At 38.4% G+C, this 27,443-nt stretch overlaps 1 non-coding gene across 1 annotated transcript; it reads right to left on the bottom strand.

Annotated features, from left to right (window-relative positions):
• Positions 1 to 24,942: 24,942 nt before the first annotated feature.
• Positions 24,943 to 25,049, bottom strand: LOC140859556 (small nucleolar RNA R71). The gene has a single exon (XR_012143093.1). It is a non-coding gene; the product is annotated as a small nucleolar RNA R71 (small nucleolar RNA).
• Positions 25,050 to 27,443: the final 2,394 nt, after the last annotated feature.

Below are 27,443 nucleotides of genomic sequence, written 5' to 3'. Positions count from 1 at the left end.
CTTATAATTTATGGTCTCTAATCCAACCATCTAGGGTTCCGATTACCTCGATGCTTGGTCAAGGGCTACAGACTCTTTTATTTCTTATTTATGTGGTGGACAATCTGCTCCAGGATGGTCTCGACTAAAGAAGACAGCCAAGCACCCCTTATCTAAACCTCAAATGGCGGTCTCTTAGTTATTTGGGAACGCTTCCATAGGTTCTCCACTGATGAGCTCATAGACTAAAGAGACACAATATCAAGATCCATAATCCATGAAGATTACTAAGTCTTTGGTATTTAAAGCTCACCTACTAAAAAATAAAAATCATACTTCCTAAACTTTGTTAGGAGAAGGATCTCTGCTGCAAACTAAAGTGTTACTTAGGAATAGTTTGACATATATCGAAAGCAGAGCATAATGTTGATCCTTTGGCTTCCTTGTCTCATGTGCATACTTGTTGCGGCCAATCCCCTCATCGCCTAGTCGTCGGGAACGAGCGCCTGCAAAAGAAGTCCGCACTGATCGGAGGTGACTCCGACGGGAACCCTCCGACGATCAAGTCAGAGGGGAGACTAGGCAACAATAGAAAAGAATCAAGGAGCTCAGCGAGAGAGAGAGTTAGAGAGGGGGGAGTTTAGGGGTTTTGAAAGAACCTCTTCCGCAGCACTGCTGCCTTCTCCGTTTTATAGTAGAGCGCGGTATGGTGCCGTCATTAATGGCGCAGACAATTGGGGGAGTTGTCAAGTCGTCGGAGGTTGTCAGAGTCACCGCGGATTGTCAAATCGCGTGGACCGTCACATTGCTGGGATTAATCTATGTCCTTGGCAGGACAATGTCCCAGGGTGGCTATGCCGCATGCCTTTGTCAGGACGGCAGTCCTCAGCAGTCGTACGACTTTTGGGAGAGCTGGCCGACCATACGTCGGTATTCGGCTGCTGGGACATCGGGTGATGATCCGGAGGCACCGTCGGTTGGTCTGGTGCCTTGCTTAAGTTGGACATCGGCTGCCACCCTCGACAGTGAGTCGGTAATATGGGTTCGGCTGCTCGGTCGGTCGGTGCGGTCGGTAGAATCGGACGTCGGTCGGAGTCGTCTGTCGGAGTCGATCAGACCGGTCCGAGGGTAAGTCGGCGTATGGGGGTCAGTCGGTATATCTCAACAGTTGCCCCCCCCACTCCTGAGTCCGATGTCGTGTTGGCTTGCGTGAACACGTGGGCGACGGCTTCGGGCGAAAGGAGTGGTTTTCCGTCATGTCTTGCCCTGACTCTGGCGATCGCATCAACGAACTATCCGATGTTGGTCATCCCGACTGTAGGTCGAGTGTGCACGTCGGGTCGGAGGTCGACCAACCTTCGAACATTGCTCATCGACACGATCATTCCGCAGAGTCAAGTAGCGTCTGACGTATTTGGATAGGATAACGATGGCAAGTCGAATATCCATCGTTCGGTCTTTGGTCGGACGTGCACGTTGGGACGTATGATAAATGGTGGCAAGCCGAATATCCTTCGATCGATCGTGATCCAGTCGGTATGTCGCAAGTCAAATACCCATTGCCCAGACCTTGGTCGGACGGGTATGTCACGGTTGTCTTGGCGTTTTGCCCTTTCTTAGTCGAAGCTAAATTGGCAAGTTAGCCAGCCGCATTGGTCGAAGCCCTTTTGCCTTCAAAGGCCGAGGCCGTCGGTTCGGCGATCGGTGATCGAGTCATTGATTCGGCGATCGACGATCGAGCCATATTAGTCGAGGCCCTTTTGCCTTCAGAGGCCGAGGCCGTCGGTCTAGTGATCGATGATCGAGCCATTGATTCGACGATCGACGATCGAGCCGTATTGGTTGAGGCCCTTTTGCCTTTAGAGGCTGAGGCCATCGGTTCGACGATCGGTGATCGAGTCATTGATTCGGCGATCGACGATCAAGTCGTATTGGTCGAGGCCCTTTTGTCTTCAGAGGTCGAGGCCGTCGGTTCGACGATCGGTGATCGAGTCATTGATTCGGCGATCGACGATCAAGCCGTATTGGTTGAGGTCCTTTTGCCTTCAGAGGCTGAGGCCGTCGGTTCAGCGATCGGTGATCGAGCCATTGATTCGACGATCGACGATCGAGCCATATTGGTCGAGGCCCTTTTGCCTTCAGAGACCGAGGCCGTCGGTTCGGCGATCGATGATCGAGCCATTGATTCGATGATCGACGATCGAGCCGTATTGGTCGAGGCCCTTTTGCCTTCAGAGGCCGAGGCCATCGGTTCGGCGATCGGTGATCGAGCCATTGATTCGACGATCGATGATCGAGCCGTATTGATCGAGGCCCTTTTGCCTTCAGAGGTCGAGGCCGTCGGTTCGGCGATCGGTGATCGAGCCATTGATTCGGTGATCGACGATTAAGCCGTATTGGTCGAGGCCCTTTTGCCTTCAGAGGCTGAGGCCGTCAGTCCGGTGATCGGTGATCGAGCCATTGATTCGGCGATTGACGATCGAGCCGTATTGGTCGAGGCCCTTTTGCCTTCAGAGGCCGAGACCGTCGGTTCGGTGATCGGTGATCGAGCCATTGATTTGGCGATCGACGATCGAACCGTATTGATCGAGGCCCTTTTGCCTTCAAAGATCGAGGCCGTCGGTTCGGCTATCGATGATCGAGCCATTGATTCGGTGATCGATGATCGAGCCATATTGGTCGAGGCCCTTTTGCCTTCAGAGGCCGAGGCCGTCGGTTCGGCAATCGATGATCGAGTCATTGATTCGGCGATCGATAATTGAGCCGTATTGGTCGAGGCCCTTTTGCCTTCAGAGATCGAGGCCGTCGGTTCGACGATCGATGATCGAGCCATTGATTCAGCGATCGACGATCGAGCTGTATTGGTCGAGGCTCTTTTGCCTTCAGAGGTCGAGGCCGTCGGTTTGACGATCGGCGATCGAGCCATTGATTCGACGATCGACGATCGAGCCGTATTGGTCGGGGCCCTTTTGCCTTCAGAGGCCGAGGCCGTCGTAGATTTGGCGATCAAGTTACGTTGGTCGAGGCCCTTTGCCTTCAGAGATCGAGGCCATCGTAGATACTCCGCTCCTTCGATCTCTATCAGGATCTGCACACGAGAAGCGGGGAGAGGGGTGTAGGAGTCATACCTGCGTTGCGTCGGTCTCAGACTCCATTATCGGGGCAAGACCTGTCTATCGGTGGGGCCCACTGGGTTCAGCTGGAATCCGATTTTTCTTTCGCTTCTCCTTCTGACCCGTGCCCTCGGTCAGGCACCGATCGGAAGCTCCTTCGTCTGCGCGCATGTATTTGTACGCGTGCACCAGCAATTCGACGCACGTCCGGGGGAGGGTCTTGTCCAAGGAGTATGTAAATCGGGACCTCCTTAGCCTCCTCTTTATGGCCGAAATAGCCATGTCTTCATTGATGTCCCGGACCTCAAGCGTGGCCGTATTGAATCAGGCCACAAAGTGTCGTAGAGTCTCATTTTCTCCCTGCTTGAGGGAGAAAAGACTGTCTGAGGTTTGTGACGGCTTCCGACTGGTGCTGAAATGGACCACGAAAGAATGTTTGAGCTGTCCAAAGGAGTGGATACTTTTCGAGCGGAGGCCGGAGAATCAGGCCCTGGCAGCTTCGCGGAGTGTGGCGGGGAAGCCGACGCAAAGGAGGGCATCGGTTGCCCCTTGGATTGTCATGAGAGCCTTGTAGCTCTCTAGATGGTCGATTGGGTCGGTGGAGCCGTCGTAAGGCTCCACATGAGGCATCTTGAACCGACTAGGGATCGGTTCGTCGAGGATGAATCGGGAGAGAGGTTGGGTGGTCCGAAAGTCGACGTCATTCGAAGACTTTTGGCCATCCGTCTGGAGTTGAGCAAGCCGATGGTCGATTTTCTCGAACCTGCGTTCGTAGTCGTTTAATCGTCGATGTTGAGAAACTTCAGGAGTCGATCCTCCCGATGAATTTGAGAGTGAGGCGGACGGCGTCCGCGGTCGCTTCTCCCTCCTCGCTCGCTCCAACCGGGAAGGAGAGGGACGTCGAGACCGACGGGCATCACGCTGTGGCCGCCTCTCCCCTTCTCGGTGGGAGTGGTGAGACGGCTGCTCCTGAGGAGGAGATGGAAGTGGACGCAAGCGTCGGCGGCTGCTTTTGGACGGCATGGAATGCACCACCGATTGTTCCACTGGCGGTCGTGGCAACTGAGTCGGTCGCTGCTGGAGATTTTTGACTGCATCTGTCAGGACGGTCATTTACCGCACAATCGCCGCGATCTGTGCCTCCGTGGTTACCGTCGGGTGCGCAGAGCTGGTCTCCACCATGGAGGGTGAAGGAGAGGGCTCTTCTCGACGGAGAGAGCATCTCGCCGATCCGGTAACTCTCGATCGCTGAGCTCTGATTTTCGTTATCTCGAGAGGTCTCTGAAGCTCTAGGGAGCTTGCTATCTTACCTTTGTCGAGCATCCCCCTACCTGGCATGCCAAACCTGTTGCGGCCAATCCCCTCGTCGCCTGGTCATCGGGAACGAGCGTCTGCAAAAGAAGTCCACACTGACCGGAGGTGACTCCGACGGGGACCCTCCGAATAGTCAAGTCAGAGAGGAGACTAGGCAACAGTAGAAAAGAATCAAAGAGCTTAGCGAGAAAGAGAGCTAGAGAGGGGGGAGTTCAGGGGTTTCGAAAGAACCTCTTCCGCAGCACTATTGCCTTCTCCGTTTTATAGTAGAGCGCGGTATAGCGCCGTCATTAATGGCGCAGACAATTGGGGGAGTTGTCAAGTCGTCGGAGACTGTCAGAGTCACCACGGATTGTCAAATCGTCATGGACCGTCACATCGCTGGGATTAATCTATGTCCTTGGCAGGACAATGTCTCAGGACGGCTATGCCGCATGCCTTTGTCAGGACGGCGGCCCTCAGCAGTCGTACGGCATTTGGGGGAGCTGGCCGACCATACGTCGGTATTCGACTGTCGGGACGTCGGGTGATGATCCAGAGGCACCGTCGGCTGGTCTGGTGCCTTGCTTAAGTCGGATGTCGGCTGCCACCCCCGACAGTGAGTCGGTAATATGGGTTCGGCCGCTCGGTCGGTCGGTGCGGTCGGTAGAGTCGGACGTCGGTCGGAGTCGTCGGTCGGAGTCGTCCATCGAAGTCGATCAGACCGGTCCGAGGGTAAGTCGGTGTATGGGGGTTAGTCGGTATATCTCAACAATACTAATGTCATGAAGGTATGGAAACTGGTACGTAGTGGGATGGATTGATCTTCTAGTAGGAAAAAGTAAGAGTTCAATGTCATGTTAGTTGTACATCCTCCAATTTGTGATGATGTAATACATAAGGAAGACATTATACTTGCTTCACATGATTCAATCTTTCACTAACTTCAATCTACTATTGCTAGTGATATGGTTTCAACTGATTGCCCTGCTCTTCTAATGGCTATACAAGCTGAGTCCTCATCTAATACAAGTATTATGAGAATGTAACCGAGATTAGCCCATGACCCTGCTAATTCCTCTCCATGAGATTAATGGTATGGAATTGCTGGAGGGCACCAAAACCCCCATTTGCTAATTATACCAAAATGTTAATGCATCAATATAATCTAAATGTGTTGTATTTTTTTGGAGACTAGGTTACCTAAGCATGCATTAACCGAAATCCAATATTTTTTTTGGGTCATGGGTGGGAGGTCTATTGTGGTTGCATGGAAGAAAATTTGGAGGTTGTGACCATTATTCCTATAAATAGACAAATAGCTTTTGGTGCCATCTCGTTTCCAAAAAAACTTATCTAAATTTTGGGGGTTGTGTATGCTAGTACTTTTGCATCAGAGCATAGTCAAGTTTGGGCTTGGGTTGGCAATTTCTTAAGTATATCGCTCAAATTAACTTGGGATTTTAATTGTCTTACATATGGTGGATTAATCGTGGCATTGAGAGTTTCAATCTTTTGTTATGGGATTTGGATTTCTAGGGGCTTAAGTTTATATGGTGTAACAATCAAACTAGTCTTGCAAGGGTATGGGAACACATTGATAGTGTATTTGTATCAGATCTTCAGATGGATCTTTATCTGGACTAATGGTAATGCATTTTACTCAATTCATATCAGATCATTGTCCATTACTACTATCTATCATGATAAAGTTAGTAAAGGTCCATTATCTTTTAGGTTTGAGAAATTTGGTCTAGACGTGATCCTCACTTTCTCCGGCATGCTTGATATTGTCATGGGCATCATACACTTGGGATCAAACTGATCTGTTGTTTAATAATGTACACAGAGTTGTTCCAAGGTGGAAGAAGAGCATTGGAAATCTATTTACACATGGCCAGCAACTGTATAATCTCATTTATCAACTGCAAACCGTTGAAGCACAACTGGGTGGCCTTCTTGGCATATGTGTACTTATTGTCTTTGCTTAGAAAATATCATGGAATCTTGTATCAATAGGAAAATTCTTTGGTGTCAGAAGTCACGAGCTATCTGGTTAAAAGAGGGTGATGCTAATACTAAATTTTTTTTTATCATTTTTCATTAAAGAATAAATAAAATTTATTATTTTTATAATAATCAAGGAGAATATCTTACTGAGACCGAAGCTATTAAGGCAATCTTGTTAAATCATTTTATGTAATGTCGGTGAAAGAAGCTTTAAGACATATTGACTTTCCTTTCTAACGCCTGTTGTCACTTCAGAATAGAATGAATCTTTAAGACAATCATGGAGGGGAAATTGAGTAGGCCTTAATGAGTATGCATCTTAATAAACCTCCTAGGCTAGATGGCTTTCCACCTTTCTTTTTTTAGCATTATTATTCTATTGCATAAACAGATGTTGTGCTTGCTATCAAATATTTTTTTCAAACCTCCAAGATGCCAGAATCTTGGAAGAAAACTTAAATCACCTTATTGTCAAAAAAGCTTCATCCTCAAATTGCAATTGGTTATCGGCCGATCAGCCTATGTAATATAGTTTACAAGTTGGTGGCTATGGTGGTGGTTAATAAGCTTAAGTTGAGTTTGCCTTCTTAAATTTCAGCAAGGCAAGCAGCTTTTGTGCATGGCCGGCATATTGCTCATAATATCTTGTAAGCACAAGAAGGCTTGCATTCCTTACTTCGGGCCCCTCGATCTAGAAGCTTGATGATGCTAAAACTTGATATGAGAAAACTTATGATAGGGTGCATTGAAATTTCTTGAGTCAAGTTCTTTTGCAGCTTGGCTTTTATCATCAGTTTGTGCAATGGATAGAAGCATGTGTTTTAAATCCAAATTTGCCTTATTGATAAATGGGTCGCATACTGAATTGTTTAGTCACTCATGGCCTTCAATAAGGTTGTCCTCTTACAATATACTTATTTATTTTATTTTAGAAAATTTTTTGTGATGAAATTTTTTCGTCATTAAAGATAAAATTTTCATCGCTAAAACTATTAGCGATGAAAATTTTCGTTGCTAAAAATTTATCGAGAAAGCCTCATAGCAAAAGATCTTTGCGACAAAAAAATTTTATTTCGTCGTCAAAAGTAGTCAACTGGACGACGAAAAAGTTCGCAGCATTAGCGACGAAATATTTTTATTGCAAGAGCTTAAACTTTCATCGTTAAAATTATGATGAAGAATATTTCATCATCAAAAATTAATTGTTACTCGTTTAAAATTTTTACTTTTTTTTTAATTTTAGCGACAAAAAATAGCATTTCATCCAAAAATTAGCGACAAAAAAAAAATTTCACCGCTAATTTAGTGACGAAAACAAATTTTATCGCTAAATTAACAACGAAATATTAAATTTTGTACTAAATTTATGATAAAAAAATTTATCATAATTTTTGTGATGAAATAAAAAATTTCATCTCAATTTTTGCGATGAAAAAAAATTTTGTCACAATTTTTGTGATGAAAAAAATTTCATCACAAATTTTGCGATGAAAAAAAATTTCATCACAAATTTTGTGATGAAAAAAAATTATCGCAAAAAAAAATTAAAAAAAATAAAATTTGTGATGAAAAAAATTATTTTTAGCGACGAAAATTCTTTTCATCGTAATTTTAGTAATGAAATAAAAAATTTCATCGCAATATATAGTAAAAATTTGAATATTTTAGGATCGTTAAAATTTTTTAATTATTTTTATGATAAAATTAATATTTCATCCTAAATTAGATTATGGATGAAATAAAATATTTTTTATTTTTTTATCATGAAAGTATCTATTTAAATATAAATTTTCATCAGATCAAATATATTTTACATAAAAATATATTAACACAATAAAAATATTTAAATTTCAAATAGTAATTTTAAATAGCAATAAGTTTCATAGCCATCATTGTCATATACAAAAATATGAGTTCATACACCATTTAAAATTTAAAAAAACTACAAACTATGTATCATCAAAGTCATTGGCCTCGTTCTCTCCTCCAAGCATCGATTTTTGGTCCGATGTGTGTCATGATCGCTGTACAGAGACAGCATCATGTGACTGTAGAGGTGCTAACTTGGAGGCATTGATACGAGCCATTCCACCATCGCAGCCACTATCCTCTCAAGTGTCTGACTATGATTCATCCAGTAAGTAATTTGATCCTGCATTATGCTCATCGATGTCCTAACTACCTCTGACATCGAGGCATCATCAGATCGATCGGACGATGAACTGTGAGATTTTTTTGATCGCATACTATGCTCAGATCCTAGCTGCCGTCTGAGAATGGCATCTAGGATCGCATCATCTATCATCGAACAAACCTGTTGCGATCCAGCATCGCTGTCAGATCCAACCTCTCTCGTCACCTGCTCTCTCAATTGTAATATTTTTTCCTTCACAATAGACCAAATAACACCATAAATTTATTTCAAAGTCTTTAAAAGCATTCAAAATGTAGAGTAATGATACTTACGTGACGCTGCCTCACCTCCTCAGTCACAAACTCGTCACTCTTATTTTGATAAAATTTATCATAAACGTCGACCCCAAATAGTCCCTATTCAAACAAAAGAAAAAAAAAAGATATCAAAATAATTTAAATATTTAATAAGATCTTACAAAGTATAATTGCAATTGTAGTTACGTACCATCCTCTTCATTTTCTGTGTAAAAGAGATACTTCCTTGCATGTGAATAGAATCAATCTTACTCCTGTTCACCTTATTCGTCTCCGATCGTCACTAAAAATACATACAATTATAATCAATAAAGGACATAACAATATCAAAATAATTTGAAATACTAAACATACTTGAAATGCCTCACTCCCAAAATGCTCGCATAACCACCGCCAATCGTCACTAGACCTAGCCTAATTTCTATAAGGCTGGGTCACAGAGTCAATCGATCACTATATCTATTTGCAACCATTTTAAGAATACATGCCATCACTTGTTCATCAGTGCAATCCTCGAAGTCAATATTATCCTACACATATGAACATTCAACATAACAAAAAGCAAATATATAGAATTATTTATATAATAAAGAATTATCCATATAACAAAAAATAATATGGATCATGTAATGCTGTGCAAGACATTCGAAGTAAATTCTTACCTTGATGTGAAGACTAGGACATCACAGTATCGAGGGGCTACATGCTTGAAACTTTTGACAATCTATGAAAAATGATTCCATAATACAGACTAATCTCGTTTGTGACTATACTAGCCTCTGTGCTAATCGAATGATCCCAAAATATCTATACTTTTATTTTTTATTGTGCGTATGCACGTATTTTTCTAAAATAAGGCCCTTATTAGGACCACGCACTGTGTGTCGCTGCTGTGTTCTTGCATATAAAAATTCATGAAATGAACATATATCATCTACCAATAGATATATATAATAAAAAAATATACATAATTTATAAATTGATAGAGATGTACCTACAGGAGGATGATGCTACGATGCCATAACCTCCGATTGGGCAGGCTTTGGCTGAGCACTAGTCTGCTCTATGGATTTGGACAACTGAGTCTCATCTAAATCCTCTGACTCATCGTGTCATCAAGTGGGACCTGCTGTCTACCTCGCGAATGTCCATGTTCAGGACCAGCCATGATGCTGCAATGATTAAAATAATTTAAATCATTATGTAATAAAAAAACTCAAATATTACATGATGTAACAAAAAAAAATTAAATTACTTATTCATATTAATTATTTTCTCAGAATCTGAACTCATATCTATATAGTCGTCCCTAGCAGGACTCATAGAAGGCATGACCCTGAAGTGCCATCATCATCGTCATTGATGAAGTCATCATCCACATGTGATTGTAATCCCAAATTATTATTGGATCGTGCTTGTGCCCTTACCGACGTTCCAACAATAGGAACATCCTCAGTTCATAGTCATCTCTTTGCAATTATCCTATGTCGATCGTATCATCTAGCACTAATATGTTATCTGGTGCTTGCATTTGATATGCTTCATTTTTAATAGTTGCACGGACTTCATTCTCTAGATCTTCATCATTCGGGCATGTGAAAAATGTGGGATCGAATAAATATCTATGCTGAGCCCTTATTGCAACTCGCCAAGGCTCTTTCATTTTGGTATCATCAATATACCACACTAGTCTCGCTTGCTTTGCAAAAATATAAGGATCACTTTCATACCACACGTAACTAGTGTAGACACTAATGAGTTGAGGGTCTATAACAATTGGTCTGTGTCGTCCTAAATCATACCATCGACACTTGAATAACACGACCCATCGAAGACCACTATATCTCAGCTCTATAACCTCATACAGAACACTAAAAAAATCTATTATTTCACCCTTGTGCTCACCTTCCATGCTTATTCCATAATTCTGTGTGGTTCGATCATGATCATGATTTTTGTTAGGAACCGTACATCATTGACTATACATGTTGAATATACCGATATACATCTATCAGATTTTGTGCAAGTGCAGCTAAGTCATCACTGATACAGTTAGGATTGTCTATACGTAGCTAAGCTATCTACAATTAAAAGAACAATAAGCAGATTAAGTTTGACAAAATAAATACTATATAAACGAACCTTTAAATCATGGGAACATTAACATAACTTATCTATTCGTCAAACCATGATGCGAATTGATTTCTATGTGTGCCGCTGCTAATGTAGGATTGATTCTTCTGAGCTCACTTTCGTACTCACTGAAGTGATATAGTAATAATATGTATATTTTAATTTAGAGTTTACGAGTATGTACATTCATGCATATATCAATAAAAAAATTAAATGTATATACTCATATCATGTACGCTTCCACCTCCTCGCAATTGTTTAGCACATACCAATACATGTCGTCTATTTTCTGTGGTGTCAACATTCAAAAATCTTTCTTACTATATGGTTGGGTAACATTGGAGAACACGGACAATCCATCGATCAGAATATCGTCAACATCGACATTCCATTATGGCCTCATAAATTTGATCTCCACTCTCCGAAGATACATAGAGAAGAATGTCAGACATTTATTCATAATGTGTGCCTCTGCTATTGAACCTTTGGGCCGTGCTTTGTTAGTGACGGTACTCTTATATTCTATATCTTCCTATCCAATAAATTATCAATTGATATACATATATAATAAAAATATAATAATAAATAATAAATATTATAATATCATACAATTATCTTTTAATTGGGTACATCCACTTGTATATACTGATCCACCCAGTCTAGCCTCATATGGAAGATGAACTGAAAGATATACCATGATATCAAAGAAGACAGAAGGGAATATCATCTCGAGCTTAAGAGAGTAATGATAATCTTTTCTCAATATGTCGATCTAAGTTTGCCTCAACGTCTTCGTACATAAGTCCCGAAAATAAGTTTTTAGATCAAGTAATGCATCACACACATTATCTGATAATAATTCATGCAAACCAACTAGGAGCACATGTTGTAGAAGCACATGGCAATCATGACTTTTCATCCTGACGATCTTCCCATCTTTCAGCTTGAAGCCTCATTTCAAGTTTGAGATGTATCCATCAAAAAATCTCACTGACCTCAAATATATGAGAAATTAATTTCTCTCTCTTCGGTTCAGTACATAACATGCCAATGGCTTCACCAGCCTATCCCCCTGTCGAATCAAATGTAATTCCTTTCTGTCCTCCAAGTCAAGATGAGCCTTCACGGTATCCTTCGTTCTTCCTTCGATATTGAGAATGGTATAAAATATATTATCAAATATATTCTTTTCAATGTGCATGATGTCAAGATTGTGTCGAAGAAGAAGCATTTTTCAATATAGAAGATCGAACAACTTGCTCTTTTTTCTTCAATTTTTGATACTTGTTTGCATGCCTACTTGGCGAGCCGACCCTTACAAATATGACATCCTATGGGTCGGTAGCTGATTTAAAATATTATCCATAGACCAAAACCTTAGTTGGCACATCGTTCATGCCTGCGTTGAACTTAAGACTTCTCCTCCATTTATGATCATTCGGCAAGATATCCAACCACAATCCAACCACGATCTGGCAAGACAGAACTTATCGTACAATGATATCCAACCACGATCCATGCCTATATATTTATGATGCAAATTATACAATCAATCTTATGTAATAATAATTGATTTTCCCTACCTATAGGATGATGGTCCTATCCCATTCAGGAACGCAAGAATTTAATATTGCAATATATATCTTCTACATCAAAAAAATTTCGGCAGTATTTCGACATAGTTCCCCAGATACATAAATACTAAAATTATGCTATGTATCTAGAGAACATGACCAAAAATATCGATAAAATTTTTCAATGTAGAAGCACATGGTATGCAATATAAAATTCACTCACGTGCCTAAACTGTCCATAAGGATAATTCGAGGATAGTGTGTACAGCACCAATATTTTTTTCATTGAAAATAAATATTGGTTGTATACGCTATCCTCGAATAGAAATTCTAAGATTTATAAATTTATTATGCTATAATTAATATATTATTATTATTATTTTTAAACTATTTTCAGATCATGAACTATGCTTCAGAGTAGAACAACAAATAATCATGCATAAAACTAAAATCAATTAAAAAGGGAGAATAAAATTTTAAAAAATTAAAAAAATTTAAATTTTTTGGCCTAATCTTCCAACTCTTCTATGAATCCCACAGAGAGAGAGAGATGGGTACCGAAATGAGCAGACGCTGGTGGCTATGCAGTGATGGTGACGGCAATGGTGGCGCGGCATGGCGGCGACCTACCAGTGGACTATAAGAGAGAGAAAGCCAGAGAGAGACACGGCCAGAGAGAGCCATATATACCTAAGAGATCGCGACTCGGTGGACTTCAAAGAGGGATGACAGTGATGGCAGCATGGCGATGGCGACGGCCCTAGGGGAAGAACAATCGTAAGAGAGAGAGGGAGAGAGAGAAAGTGAGGGAGGGAGGGAGAAATCGGGAGGAAGATGATGGCAGTGGTGGAGGGAGGATGACGGTGGTGGCCTCGATTCGATCGATGCGATGGCGTGGAGGAAGGATGATGATGATGGCCTCGATTCAGGTGGTGTGGTGGCATGGATGGCTTCAATCCGATTGGTGGCATTGGAGGGAGGATGATGGCCGGCGTCGAGCTCGATCGGAGAGGGAGGAAGAAGCCGGTGGCAGCAGCGTGAGAGAGTGAGAGATGGGCGACTCGATCGGCATGGTGGCGTGGAGGGAGGATGCCGATTGAGGAGGGCTTCAACCCAACCAATGGCGCGCTAGATCAAAAAGGGAGACGACAGTCGGTGTCGAGCTCGACCAGGAGGGAGGAAGAGGACTGGTGGAGGTGGCATGAGAGAGCGAGAGAGAGACGGGCGATGGCCTGCACGGTGGCGTGGAGGGAGGACGTCGATGGGGGAGGGCTTCAATCCGACCGATGGCGTGCTTGACCGGAGAGGAAGGACGACGGCCGGCACCAAGCTTGACTGGGAAGGGAGCGGTGTGTCGGCGATGTGGGACAGCGAGAGGGAGATCTCGCATTTAGGGGCAAAATTTTGCCCTAAAACAATAATTTTTTTTTCAATTAAACAATCTTTAGCGATGAAATAATTTTATCACCAAATATAAAAATTTTATCGTAAAAACTATTTTTTTTGCAACGAAAATTTTTTCATCACAAATGATAATTTTTAGTGATAAAAAATTTATTTTATCATAAATAATTTCTTTTTGGTGATAAAAAAATTATTTCATCAGAAAAAATAAATCTCTAGCAACAAAAAAATATTTCATCATTAAAAATATACTTCTAGCAATAAAAATTAAAATTTTATCATAAAAAATTCAATTTTTTTTCAATGAAATAATATTTAGTGATGAAATATTTCATCACCAAATATAAAAAATTTTATCACAAAAACTATATTTTTTTGCAATGAAAATTATTTCATCATAAATAATTTAATTTTTAGTGATGAAAATTTTTTTCATCATAAATAATTTTATTTCTGATGATGAAAATTTATTTCATCGTAAAAAAAAAAAAACTCTAGCAACAAAAAAAAAATCATCGTTAAAAATTTACTTCTAGCAATGAAAATTATAGTTTCATCGTAAAAGATTTAACTTTTTACGATGAAATTTTTTTTACTATAAATACTTAATTTTTTATCACGAAATTTTTTTCATTACAAAAACATACTTATTTATGATGAAAAATATTTTCATCACTAAAATTTTATCGCTAAAAATCAATTTTTTATAGTATTTTCTAAGAATATTGCACTATGCATTATAGACACATTTGTTGAGAGCTTACAGACCATGAGGAAGCTGAGCTATTTTTCATATATTTTATGTAGATGATTGTTTATTGGTGGCTAAAGCGATGATGAGAGACTATCTTGCTACTATTGTTGATGCTTATTACTATCATTCTAGTCAAGTTATTAACTATGATAACTTTCGTATCATGTTTAGCCTAAGCACATCTAATAGTGTTAAATCTCAAGTGCTTAAAATTGTTTATATTTCTAGAAAACAGTAATATCTCGAGGTTCCATTGTCTAGTAGATCTTTATGTGCATTGGATTTTCAATCTCTTTTGACAAAGTTTACCAATAATATTGCAGCATGGAAATGGACAACATTGTCAATGGTTGGCCATGTTACCTTGCTTTAATCCATGCTATTTTTAATTCCTTTATATTTTTATCTTCCATCTCTATGCCCTTATTGGTTTAAATAAGCTTTTTGAAAAGGAGTTTCAGCCTTTTTTACAGGAACATCTGACATGATAGGCATTGATTTCATCATATTAATGGGATAAGGTTTGTTTATCTAAAGCTAAAAGTGGGTTGGGTTTGCAGTCATTAATGTAATGGACGTATCAGTGTTTATGTAATTTGCTGCTTAGCTTATACTAGAATCTACTAGTTTATGGGTGCAAGTAGTTAAAGCTAAGTACCAATTTTCAGGTTTTTGGCTAAATTATATCAAACCTAGGAATAGTTCATCAATTCGGGGGCAAAATTTTTATGTTAGGACATGAGGTGCAATTTCAATTTCAATGGCTAATTAGTATTGGAGAATTTATTAATCTTTATATTGATCCTTGGCTTTCTAATTGCCTTTATCAGCATGGCCTTCTTTTATTAATATGGAGGCTCACAACCTCGATATGCAATTTGCTCAGCTTATTGCTAATCATAGAACATGGCATGTATATTCTTTGCTACATTTGTTTTCTACTGAGATGATGACCTAGATATGCTCTATTCCTCTCGCAAAAGGGCTCTGGTCTGATCATATGGTTTGGACAAATATGAACTTCCTATGGTGGCATTGTGGATATCTCCAAGTGATGGTTCTAGCATCAGTCACATGATAGGGACCATACCTTTCTGATGGATTTGTAGATTGTAGCTTCCACCCCGGATCAAAATATTTTGGTGGTAGCTAGGGGTGGGAATGCCTTCCTTGCTAGGTAATGCTTTCTAACTATAGTATTATCTCTGTAGAGGATCAAGCATATATTTATGCCTAGGGTTGGTGGAAGATTGTGATCATGCTATTATCACTTGTTCCTCTGCTAGGGCTTATTGGCCTCATGTAGGGTTTTTGTACCAAGTGCCTTTTTATCCTCATTCATTATTGAAATTGCTTGACTATTTGTCAATAGCCTTGGTACAAGAAGGACCAAAACAGCTTGTGGCATATGCAGCCTGGTTGCCTTGGCAAGCTTGCAATGATAGATTATTTAATAAAATAAACCAATCTCTGGATAAACCAATTCAATGCTTTTTAGTTTGCTTGGTTATATAGCCTTTATAGAGTAAGTAGTAGACTCCATCCAGTACTAGGGTAGTTGTAGTCAAGCTAGTTTCTTCCTTCTAGTAAACTGGTATTGTGGCTACCTCCTCTGTTAGGAGTTCTTAAAATTAATTTTGATTCTTCGATTGTCTCATATAAAGTAGTGCTGGATATGTTTTTCGAGATTATAATGCTAAATGCTATAAGTTGGGGACAGGAGATTGGCTTCTACATTAGTACCACTTACAGAACTTACAGCTGCTTGGTTGGGAATCAGGGCTGCAATACATGATTAAAAGGCAACTTCCATCTGGCTAGAAAGTGATTCTATTATGGTTATTTCTTAGTGGTGGGCATTTGGTTGGAACCGAATCGGTTGTACCTATTTGTGGATCTGATTCGATGAATTTAAATTTGAAATAATCTTACTAACAACTTAGAGATTAGTTAACAACCAATCAATAAGATAAGAGCCTTTTATTCTTATCTCTTAATAGTGAGATTTACTCTATATAAAAAGACTGATCTTTGGGATTGAGAATCATCAAAAAAACTAAAATTCATATATCCCATACAGAGTGATAGAGAGATTAATTTTCATACCTCCATTATCATTATTGAATCTAGAGGCTCTTGTGCGGTGGATTATCAGTTTGATTCATTTGTAACCCTACCTATCATGTGTACGGAGACCTCGGACTGTTGCTGAGAAGAAGAGGGCATGTGAATCAACTAATTTCGAGTCGGGATTGATCGTATAGAGCCTTGACGCATCTTCACTAGGCCAAATCAGATATATCTTTTTGCCATCCCACAATGGTGTCAGAGCCCCAAATGTTAAATCCATGATCCTTGTTTGACTTCTAGTACATAGTAAAAGTTTCATGGATAAAAACTATATTTCTCTCTCCTTATGCAATCCTAGGTTTCTTAAAACCCAATTAATGGCATTTTTCTGTATACTTTGAGTTAGGCCAAAATTGTGTAAATCTCTACTTTTATACAGATGTTCTTTTAATCTGGAAACTCTCATGGCCTCACACCCTTTATGATGGAACAAAATAATGTTTTATAAATTAAAAGGTAGTTTTCTTTTGATTAAATAAGCCTTCTTATATAGTCATTATTTTATTTGAATGTTGGTACCAACAGAAAGCTCTCATATTAAGCTTTCCAACAATATATTATATATATTTTTTGGGTTTATATAATGAAAGTTTTATTTTTTTGAAAATTTTATTTTAAAAATCAATTTGAGGAAGAAGATAATCACGTGTGGACATGTGATTGCATCACGGGCTTTCGATGTCACATCTCCTTTTTGTTTTGATGTGGCTTTTGGTTTGGGATGGTTGACTAAGATATTGGCCATCTATTTTCAAGTCCAGTAACTTAAAAAAAAAGTTTTGGTTCCTTTTAGGTTGTAGATTAATGTGCTGCGCTAACATCCTATGAGTGCATGTTAAACTGATTATGCATCTCAAATTAGAAAAAGAAGGCTACATGTGATAGCGCAGATCTATCTAGCACTATGCATGAATGGCCTTGTGCACCTATAGAATTTATTTTGGATGGATGCGCAGATCACAAACACCTGTACTGCATGCTAAGATCACGTACATCTGTATGTGATAGCTGTGTGGGCATATGTAAGAGTGCGCTCATCCATGTCTGGGCACTATATGTTTCACGGTACACATGCACTAGCATGTTTTGAACTATGGCAATTTTTTTAAAATTATTTTATACATAAGATAATTATTTGGTACTATTTTCGATAGGCTAAAATTAGAGTAAGCCCATTGGAAGCTTATTGATAATTTTTTTTAGCTATTGTTAGGAAAATATTTTCTCTTGATTTTTAGCATGTCTATGTAACAAGCATGTAAACTAGCCTATTATGCCTTTTAGTCAATTTGTTTTGATAAATTGGATTATGACTTATTTATTTGGAAATGCATGTTCCATTTGAGATTCTTATTGATATGCTGAATCTAGTGGAAGTCTTTCCTTCAAATAAATTATTGATCATTGTGTTCTTTTTGCACAACTTAGTTAAAATATAAATAATTAGATATAACTTATGTAGTATGATTGTGAGCATAGAGATTTTTTCTTTACATGCTTATGGTCTGATTTTTATTTAATTAGAGTTTTTACTACCACAGGATTTGCATGTATATGTATGTGTGTGGTGCTAATTTAATAATTTAAAAATATCTCTTCTCTGCATGCTACAATATTTCAGTTTGAAATAGTCTCAAAATAAATAGTTGCTGATTGTAACAAAGAGAAGATACTTGACAGTGATAATTATGATATCTAGCATCATAAGATTCAATATGTACTTGATAAGTAGGAGGTCATTGAGATTTTGACCCAAATCATGGAGGAGCCCAAAGAGGCTAATGGCACTCAAGGCCATAGAGAGATGGAAGCCTACCAAAGTTAGCTCAAGAAAGATCGTATCGCTCATATCACATTAATGAGCAGCATGCAAAATGATCTCTTATACAAATTTGAGCAGTATGCAACAACATATGATATGTAGGAAGCTTTGAAAACTAAATTTGGTGCTACTTTTGCCACTAGGTTGCGTAGTTTGACTTTGCATTTTGACAGTTGGCAAAAGCATGATAACCAAACTATGAAATAATGCCTGAGGATAATGTCAAACATAATATGTGAGTTGAAATCTACTAGCAATAATTTGATTGATGAGCAGCAAGTCCAGGTTATAATTCGCTCCCTTCCCAACTCGTAGAAACATATGCAAATAATACGATGCACAATGAGAATATGAAAATGCTCGAGGACATTGTACATCATTTGGAACTTGAGGAAGAGCACCTTGAGGTTGCTAAAACTTCCAATGCTTTTGCCACTGAGACTAATCCATATAGGACATTTGGGCCCAAGTTCAAGAAAGCTGACAAAGCAGAAGGGAATATGGGACCTGCGCTTACAAAGGAGAATAACACCAAAAGAGAGGAAAGCGTGCTAGAAAAAAAGATAAGACTAAAAAGCCTTGCCATAACTATGGATAGCTAGGACACTTTGCTCGAGAGTACACTGAGCCGAAGAAGATATATCCTAGTCTTAGTAGTCACAATTCTCATACTGATTATTTTATCGTATCTATATTGCTTGTTGCTGAATCTTTTCCTATGTGGGTTGTAAACTCTGGAGCAACTGATCATGTAGCGAAGGATTAAGTGAGGTTTGTCGAGCACCGTCGGCTACCTATTGGAAGCAAGAAAATGTTCATGGAGAATCATTTTAATATTGATGTGCTGGATATCCACACGTATAAGCTAGTGATGCAAGGAGGTCGCACTTTTTACGTCCATGATGCTTTTTATACTCCAGAGATCCAACCGAATCTTTTTTCTGTTCTTGTTATACTTTGTAAGATCTGGTGTGGTGTTAGAAATTGTGTCCCAAAGTCAATCATCAGTCTGTTGATGGTTGAGTTAATTATTATAATTATATATAAATTATTAAAAATAATAAATATTATTTGATTTTTTTCATCACTCTGTGTACATCTTATTTGAACTTTTGTTTTGTGATGAAGTTCTTAGAACTATTTGAATCTATATAGGAGGATATATCATTTAGTCCTTAAATCCTATTTCATAACCAAATGATATACTATTATTAGGATGATAGCTATATCAAGTATAGATCATTGTCTGTCATGTGTGTTGGTTATCTTCTTAACCAACGAGTATAGATATGGGTGTAAATATCCCTTCAACCTGAGATCACTATGGTAACTTGCAAGCAACTCACTGTGCTTTGGTGCCGAACTATCTGAATTTTTAATTCAGTGATGAAAGATTTTTTAGCACAGTCAAGTACTTACGAAGTTGGTGTGTGAGTCAAGATGGAATTGATCCCTCCAAATAAGTAGGAGTTAATATATCAGTGTATTTCAATTCAGTAAAATCTCGATCAGGATAATCCATGTGATAGATTTAAAAAATTGAAATACAATGTGGATGATCATATCAGGATTGATAGTTAAATCTTAGGTCACTTTGAACATTTAGGTCAAAAGAATGAATTATACAGTAACCATATGCCAATAGATTCTTGAATGTTGCTTTACAATCTTTCAACCTATCTGGACGTTGGGTACCATTGCTAGATGGTCACTTTGATTAGTATAAGAAGATTATTCTGGTGCTATCGACTTAGGTTTGAACCTATGGGGTCACACTCAAAAGGAGTCTCTGACTGATCATGTGGCTGATCGATGATTGAGAATCATTTTAAGATATAATTGTCAATTCGATTGATGATTAACCTTTTACAAAAGTTACAATAAATTAATTCACTAATTATTGATAAATTATAAAAAAATTGATTAATAATTAGATTATTAATTAACTTAATTTAATTGAGTATTAAGATTTAAATCAAATTTAATTGAATTAGATTCAATTTGGTTTGACCCGATTAGGTTATAAGATGACCTAATCGCTAAGGGTATTCGATTCCTGAATTGATCAGGATTTGAGCTCGATTAATTTTTGATTTGATTAGAATTTAATCGAGACTATTTATTATCTAATTAGATTAGGTTCAATGATCTAATTAGATCTAATCTAATTTAGTTTAGTTAAAAATCTAATTGGATGAAGATTCGAATTCAAATTCAAATTGAACAAACCCTACGCCACCTTTCTCTGTGCCCTTCTTTTCTTCATGCGAGAAAAATTTTTGTGCAAATTTTTTATCATGCCCAGAAGAGGATTGATGCCCACTTCTGATCCCCTTTAGATTAGGATGAGGTTGGTTTTAAATTTGAATTCAAAAAGATTTGAACTTGGATGAGAAGTTATAGTCCAAATCGAGTTGGACTCTTCCCTATAACGCCGGCCACTCTTCTCACGTATGAATTGCATCTTATGTGAATTTTTTTCATCCCATTCAGATGTTTCTCACCCACTTTCTGAGTTTCATAGATAAGGATGAAGTTTGGTTCAAGTTTAAATTTGAATTTGATTTGAATTGGTGATGAGGATAAACCATCATTTGAACTTGAACCATACCACCTCAACTTATCCTTATCTTTCAAGGAATGCTACCTTAAGAAGGGATAATTTTTTATGCAACAAATAAGTTTTTATTGTGCATGAGAAACTTTTAAGTTGGGGCCTGAAAAATCTGAGAGGGGGCAGGCTTCTGTGCATGAGAAACAGAGGAAGTAATCTTCTTCTTGGGCATGAGGTCTAGGGTGGGTTCTAGGGTTTTTTCAGCTCTAGTTTTTGTGTGAGAAAAATACAAGAGGATCTTGTTCCTGTCTCCCATACCACCACCTCCTTGAGTAGCTCTATCTTTTGATTTGAAAGTATTTGGATGATCCAAGAGAAGGAGCCTATTTCAACCATTCAATGCCTTCTACGCGAGCCAACACTTTCGGGAAGGATGATCCGTTCGAGGCTTCGAGTAGACTATCTGTAGAGATCAGATGAACTGTGTAGCTGCTTGACATCAGAAAGAACCTCACACTATACTTGTTAGCAGTGGCAATCATCAATCCGTGATAAGATAATGAGTTCTGAACTCATCTGATCAGATCTAACAGTTAGATCTGATTTAGGGCATCGATGTGATCGATGTAGTTTTTTATTTTACATCAAATTTTTGTATGTAAAATTTATATCATAGATCCTTAAAAAATAGTTTAGATCTAATCTAAAGCATGCATAGGAGATTAAAGTATTTAATCTATTATCTTTCACTATAAAAATTTTAAAAATACATGCTTTGAACTGCCTGTTTTTTTTTCAAATAGTATCAGAGCTTCATTGCTCTTGACATGAATATTTTGTATATAATCTAATTTTAATATAATTTTAATTATTTAAATTAGATCTAAATAATTAATCTAAAATTTGAGTAGTGTAGTAATCGAATTGGATAGATCTCCATAGCCGTCCGATCATAGGAGAAAGTAGAATTTTACGGCCCTCTCCTCCTATTCGATGGGATTCTCTTATGGTGTGTAGGGATGTTGTACGATCTTTTTCATGAAGATGAATGATTTATGTCACAAATTGACATAAAAAGTATCAATTAATATCTAAATTATCTAATTTTATTAAGAAATTGATACTTGTTATTATATTTTGCAGAAGAAGAGATCATCAATAGAAAGAACAAGGAAAGAAGATTCCAACGGCGTAAATTTTATGCAAAACAGAGTTAAATTGACCCAGGAATTGAAGAATGAAGAAAGAAGACTCAATTGGGTCAAACCCGAGTCAAATCAGATCAAAATTGGTCAAAAATCAACTGATTTGGTGATCTGGTTAGCCTCCTGGTCCACAGCAACAGGCGCATAGACCATGGACCCATCGGCGCACCATAAACCCCCTAAAACCTCTTAGTCCCACATCGGAAGTTTTGAAAACCTTATAACCCCCAAATGCCTATAAAAAGCCCCCAAAGGCCCTTGTTTTATGTATTATTCCTTCCGATCAAGCTTGTAACCCTAGATAATGGGGTTTTTAGCTCTCTTTTCAAGCCTCGAGCTTTGAGGTTTTTGTAATAAATTTTTTTTATATATAAAATCTTATTTTTATGCAATTTCATCTCTTTACATTATGCAATTTATTTTTCTTGCAATTAGGATAGTTTAATTTATGCAATTTAATTTTATGCAATTAGGTTAGTTTAAATTATGCAGTTTAAATTTATGCAATTAGGATAGTTTAATTTATAAAATTAGGGTAGTTTATTTTTCTGTATTTAAATTTTGTAAGTAGATTTAGATCATGTCTAGCTAAGCATCCCTTCTAGGGTTTGTGATGAAGCTAGATCATGAGTAGGGATTTTACATAGGGTTCTTTCTTTTTCTTAGGGTTTCTTTTTCTTCCTCTTTTGCCAAGAATTTTTGATGAACTACAGTTGGGTCAGAGTCCCTTCATAGTTCATGCTTGATTCAGTGCATAGGAGGAGAAAATCCTAAGGGATCCTAGTTACTACTCCCCTGTAAAGAATCTTGATAGGTTATCGTTGGGCCTTAGTCCCTTCATAATCTATGCTTGGGAAAGACAAGAGGAGTAGTCGTTAGGATCAATAAGAAAAATTTTAGGTAGAATTCCCTAATCTAGATCTAGTGGATTCAAAAACCCTAGATCCTTAGTCTTATTGTCTTTAGCAAACAACTTTCGACTTTCGATTTTTGTTAAAGCTCACTTGAGCATAGATTTGAAAATCATTTTTAAAACCAAGTCTCTGTGGGATCGACCCGTACTCGCTGGTCGTGCTACTCTGCACACCGTGCGCTTGCGGTTTTATTTACAAATTTTAAGATTTGAACATCAAGTTTTTGGCGCCGTTGCCGGGGAATTGGCGTTTTAAATTGTTTTCAAATATTTGTTCTTCGTGCGTTATAACTCTCTTTCTTTTTTCTTTAGGTTTCTATATTTAGTTGGTGATTGCTGGAAAACTCAGGTACGCTTCTAATTTCTCTTTTATTATTTTTAGTTAATTACTTTTGCTTTTAGACCTAATCATTTGAATTTACTTAATCACAAAAAAAAAAAAATATAAAACAAAACAAAAGACATTTCATAATCGTGAAGTAAAATATCAAAATAAAAAAAAAATTCTAAATTAAAATCTTTTACATTCTTGGTCATCTTGTTTATTTGTATTTGCATTTTCATAATTAATCTAAGGGCATCAACCCATTAACAAGATAAGGTGGGGATTTTATTACCCTTCCTTAGCCCAAAAACCATCTCCATCATATTGCATTACCTAGACTTTTAATCTTAAAATCAATTAGACGTCAACCTTAAGGAATTCGAGCTCAATAGGATAAGGAACCCTAAGAGTTCTACCAAGTTTGAGTTGTTTGATTAGTTGGTGTCTAGGCAAGTCCCTGAGGGTGGTTTGTTAAAATTGGTTCAGTTGCTAGCCTGGCCAACTCGTTTGGTGTCTAGAAAGGCAACGATGAGTGAACCTCCCACCTCTTATACTTACCTGGCTAACTAGTTGATCAATCTCCACTTGGAAGGTTTGAAGGGTCATCTTGGAACAGTTAGGAGCTGTCTAGATTTAGGTTAACCCTAGGATAGATTGAGTTTAATTTATTGATTCACTTGTTTGAAAAAAAAAAAAAAATTTAAAATTTAAATTAATTTGGTTACTTTTCTTTAGATTTAGGACTCCTTAGGATCTTCTCTTTAGAACTTTTTCTCTTTTCTTTCTTTTCCTTATACATAAAAATTTTATTAAAAAAAAAAAAAATTATATAAACATCGAGAACCGTACACCTCGTGTGTGGAGAAGAGTGTCGGGTCGTCTAGTTAGGATTGAGTCAATTCCTGTTGTTCCAATGGCTGAACCAATCCAACCCATGACCCTTAAGGATTTGTGTTATCCAGTTGGCTCCATCCAACCATCTTGTATCAGGTTGCCACAACCGACAGCTAACAATTTTGAAATCAAACCTCAAATCATAAATATGCTTCCAAAATTCACAGGATTAGAGGATGCTTATATATTTATTAGAGAATTTGAGGAGGTATGTGCAACCATGAAACTGCAAGTAACAGAGGATGAGGTCAAACTTAGATTAATCAACTTTGCCCTTAAGGACAATGCTAAGAAGTGGCTTTATAGTCTGCCAAACTATTCTGTCACTACCTGGGAGGGCTTTGTGAGAATATTTTTAAAAAAATATTTTCCCCATCATAAAATAGCTAGGATTAAGAATGAAATAAATTAATTTTACCAACTAGCTGGTGAATCATTTTGGAAGTACTTTGATCGTTTCAAGAATCTTTTGACCCAATGCCCACACCATGGAATAGAAACTTGGAGACTGTGCCAGATCATCTATGAGGGGTTAGATTCAAACTCAAGAACCATGCTAGAGTCCATGTGCCAAGGCCAATTTATGGACAAAGAAACTACTGAAGCTTGGCAATTCTTAGAAGACCTAGCCGAGAAAAATTTACAGTGGGAAACAACTAGGGAACCTGATAAAGCTACACCTTCAAGAGGAGGAATGCATCAAATTCAACCAACCCTAGCATCAGAGGCCAAGATTGCAACCTTAACACGTAGATTGGAAGCCTTAGAATTACAGAGACCAGCCAATGTAAATCAAATATCTGCACCCATGTGTAAAGGGTGCAATGCACCAGACCATGTCTTAGAAGAATGTTCCTACTCGAATGAGTGTGCACAGGTGAATGCCACCTATCAAGGACCATTGAACAATCCTTATGCACCCACATATAACCCAGGTTGGAGGAATCACCCGAATTTCTCATGGTCCCAGAATCCTAATGTAGGTAATCCAAATTTCAATCAGCAAAATCTAAGGTCCAACCCAGTGATGAACAACCCGCCAGGCTTCCATGATAATGACAAAAAAATTACCTCTTTAGAGAAAAGCCTAGAAGCCATGATGAAAACACATACCAGCTTTATGCAAACTACGGGTCAACTCATAAATAATAACACCCAAGCTATAGCCCGTCTGGAAATGCAAGTAAGTCAGCTGGCTTCGACCATTAGTGAACGAGAATATGGTAGGTTACCTAGCCAACATGAGCCAAATCCTAGGAACCAAAATGGTCCACGACCCCAACAAGGAAACCAAGTTAATGGTATAAATGCCATTCATACCTTAAGATCAGGAAAACAAATAGACAATAAGGTAGTTGCACTTGATGATATAGATGACTCATCTGTCGAGTCACCTTCTAAAACTACTACCTTTCAACCTCAAGCACCAGAAACTGAAAATTCACCTAGTCCAGTACTTAAAAGTCCTAGAGCTCCTTTTCCAAACAGACTGAAATCCAATAAATCTGAACATTTAGACAAAATTTTAGAGGTATTTAAACAAGTCCAAGTTAATATTCCTCTTTTAGATATAATCCATCAGGTTCCAACTTATGCCAAATTTTTAAAAGATCTTTGCACTAGAAAAAGGACCACTAATGTACCAAAGAAAGCATTTTTGGCTGCAAGTGTCAGTTCATACCTATCTAGCCATGTGCCAATTAAATATAAGGACCCTGGAGCTCCAACAATTTCTTGTGTTATTGGAGAAACCAATATAAAAAAGGCCTTGCTAGATCTAGGAGCTAGTGTGAATATCCTTCCATATTCGGTGTATGAACAACTAGGATTAGAAAAACTTCAACCTACTGGGATCACATTACAGTTAGCCGATAGATCTCTCAGGATCCCTAAGGGAATGGTCGAGGATGTTCTGATAAAGGTTGAAAATTTTATTTTCTCTATAGATTTTATTGTTTTAAAGACTGAGCCAGTTGCGAATCCTAAAGGACATATACCTGTCATTTTAGGAAGACCATTCTTAGCTACGGCCAATGCTGAAATCAATTGTCGAAATGGTCTGATGAAGTTATCCTTTGGGAATATGACCATTGAGCTTAATGTTTTTAACTTAGAACAGGAATCCTCTTCTCATGCTGATGTCAATGTAGTCCAAGATGGTATTTATGAATCCATTGACATTAGTGATGATGAAGTCGACCTAGAGTCTAACCCCTGGTTAATCCATGAGTCTGAGGATGTCAATGAAATACTTAAAGAAAATCAGATTAATCAGGAATCGACACTTCCTACTGAACCAATCATTGAGATGGTAAAACCATCACCTAAACCATCGATAGAGGAAGCACCCATTTTAGAACTGAAACCCCTCCCAGAACATCTCAAGTATGCATATCTAGGACCCAAAGAAACTTTGCCTGTAATTATTGCATCAGACCTAGATCCCAAGCAAGAGGAGGAGTTAGTGTCAGTTCTAAAAGCAAATCAGGAAGCAATAGGTTGGACCATAGCAGATATCAAAGGAATAAGCCCTTCTATAGTTCAACATAGAATATACTTAGAGGAAGAAGCTAAACCAACAAGAGAAGCCCAAAGAAGGCTTAATCCAGTTATGAAGGATGTAGTTAAAAAGGAGATTCTGAAACTCCTAGATAGTGGAATAATTTATCTTATTTCTGATAGCTCTTGGGTAAGCCCAGTTCAAGTAGTACCCAAGAAATCTGGGGTAACAGTGGTCCAAAATGATGCAAACGAACTTATCCCAACTAGGACCCAAACGGGATGGAGGGTCTGTATAGACTATAGAAAGTTGAATGCTGCGATAAGGAAAGATCACTTTCCTTTGCCATTTATTGATCAAATGTTGGAAAGACTAGCCGGACAAGAGTT

Source organism: Elaeis guineensis, chromosome 7, assembly GCF_000442705.2.
Source record: "Elaeis guineensis isolate ETL-2024a chromosome 7, EG11, whole genome shotgun sequence".
NCBI classification, from domain to species: Eukaryota; Viridiplantae; Streptophyta; class Magnoliopsida; order Arecales; family Arecaceae; genus Elaeis; species Elaeis guineensis.
The sequence above is the reverse complement of the archived record's forward strand: the minus strand, read 5'-3'. Positions and strand labels throughout refer to the sequence as shown.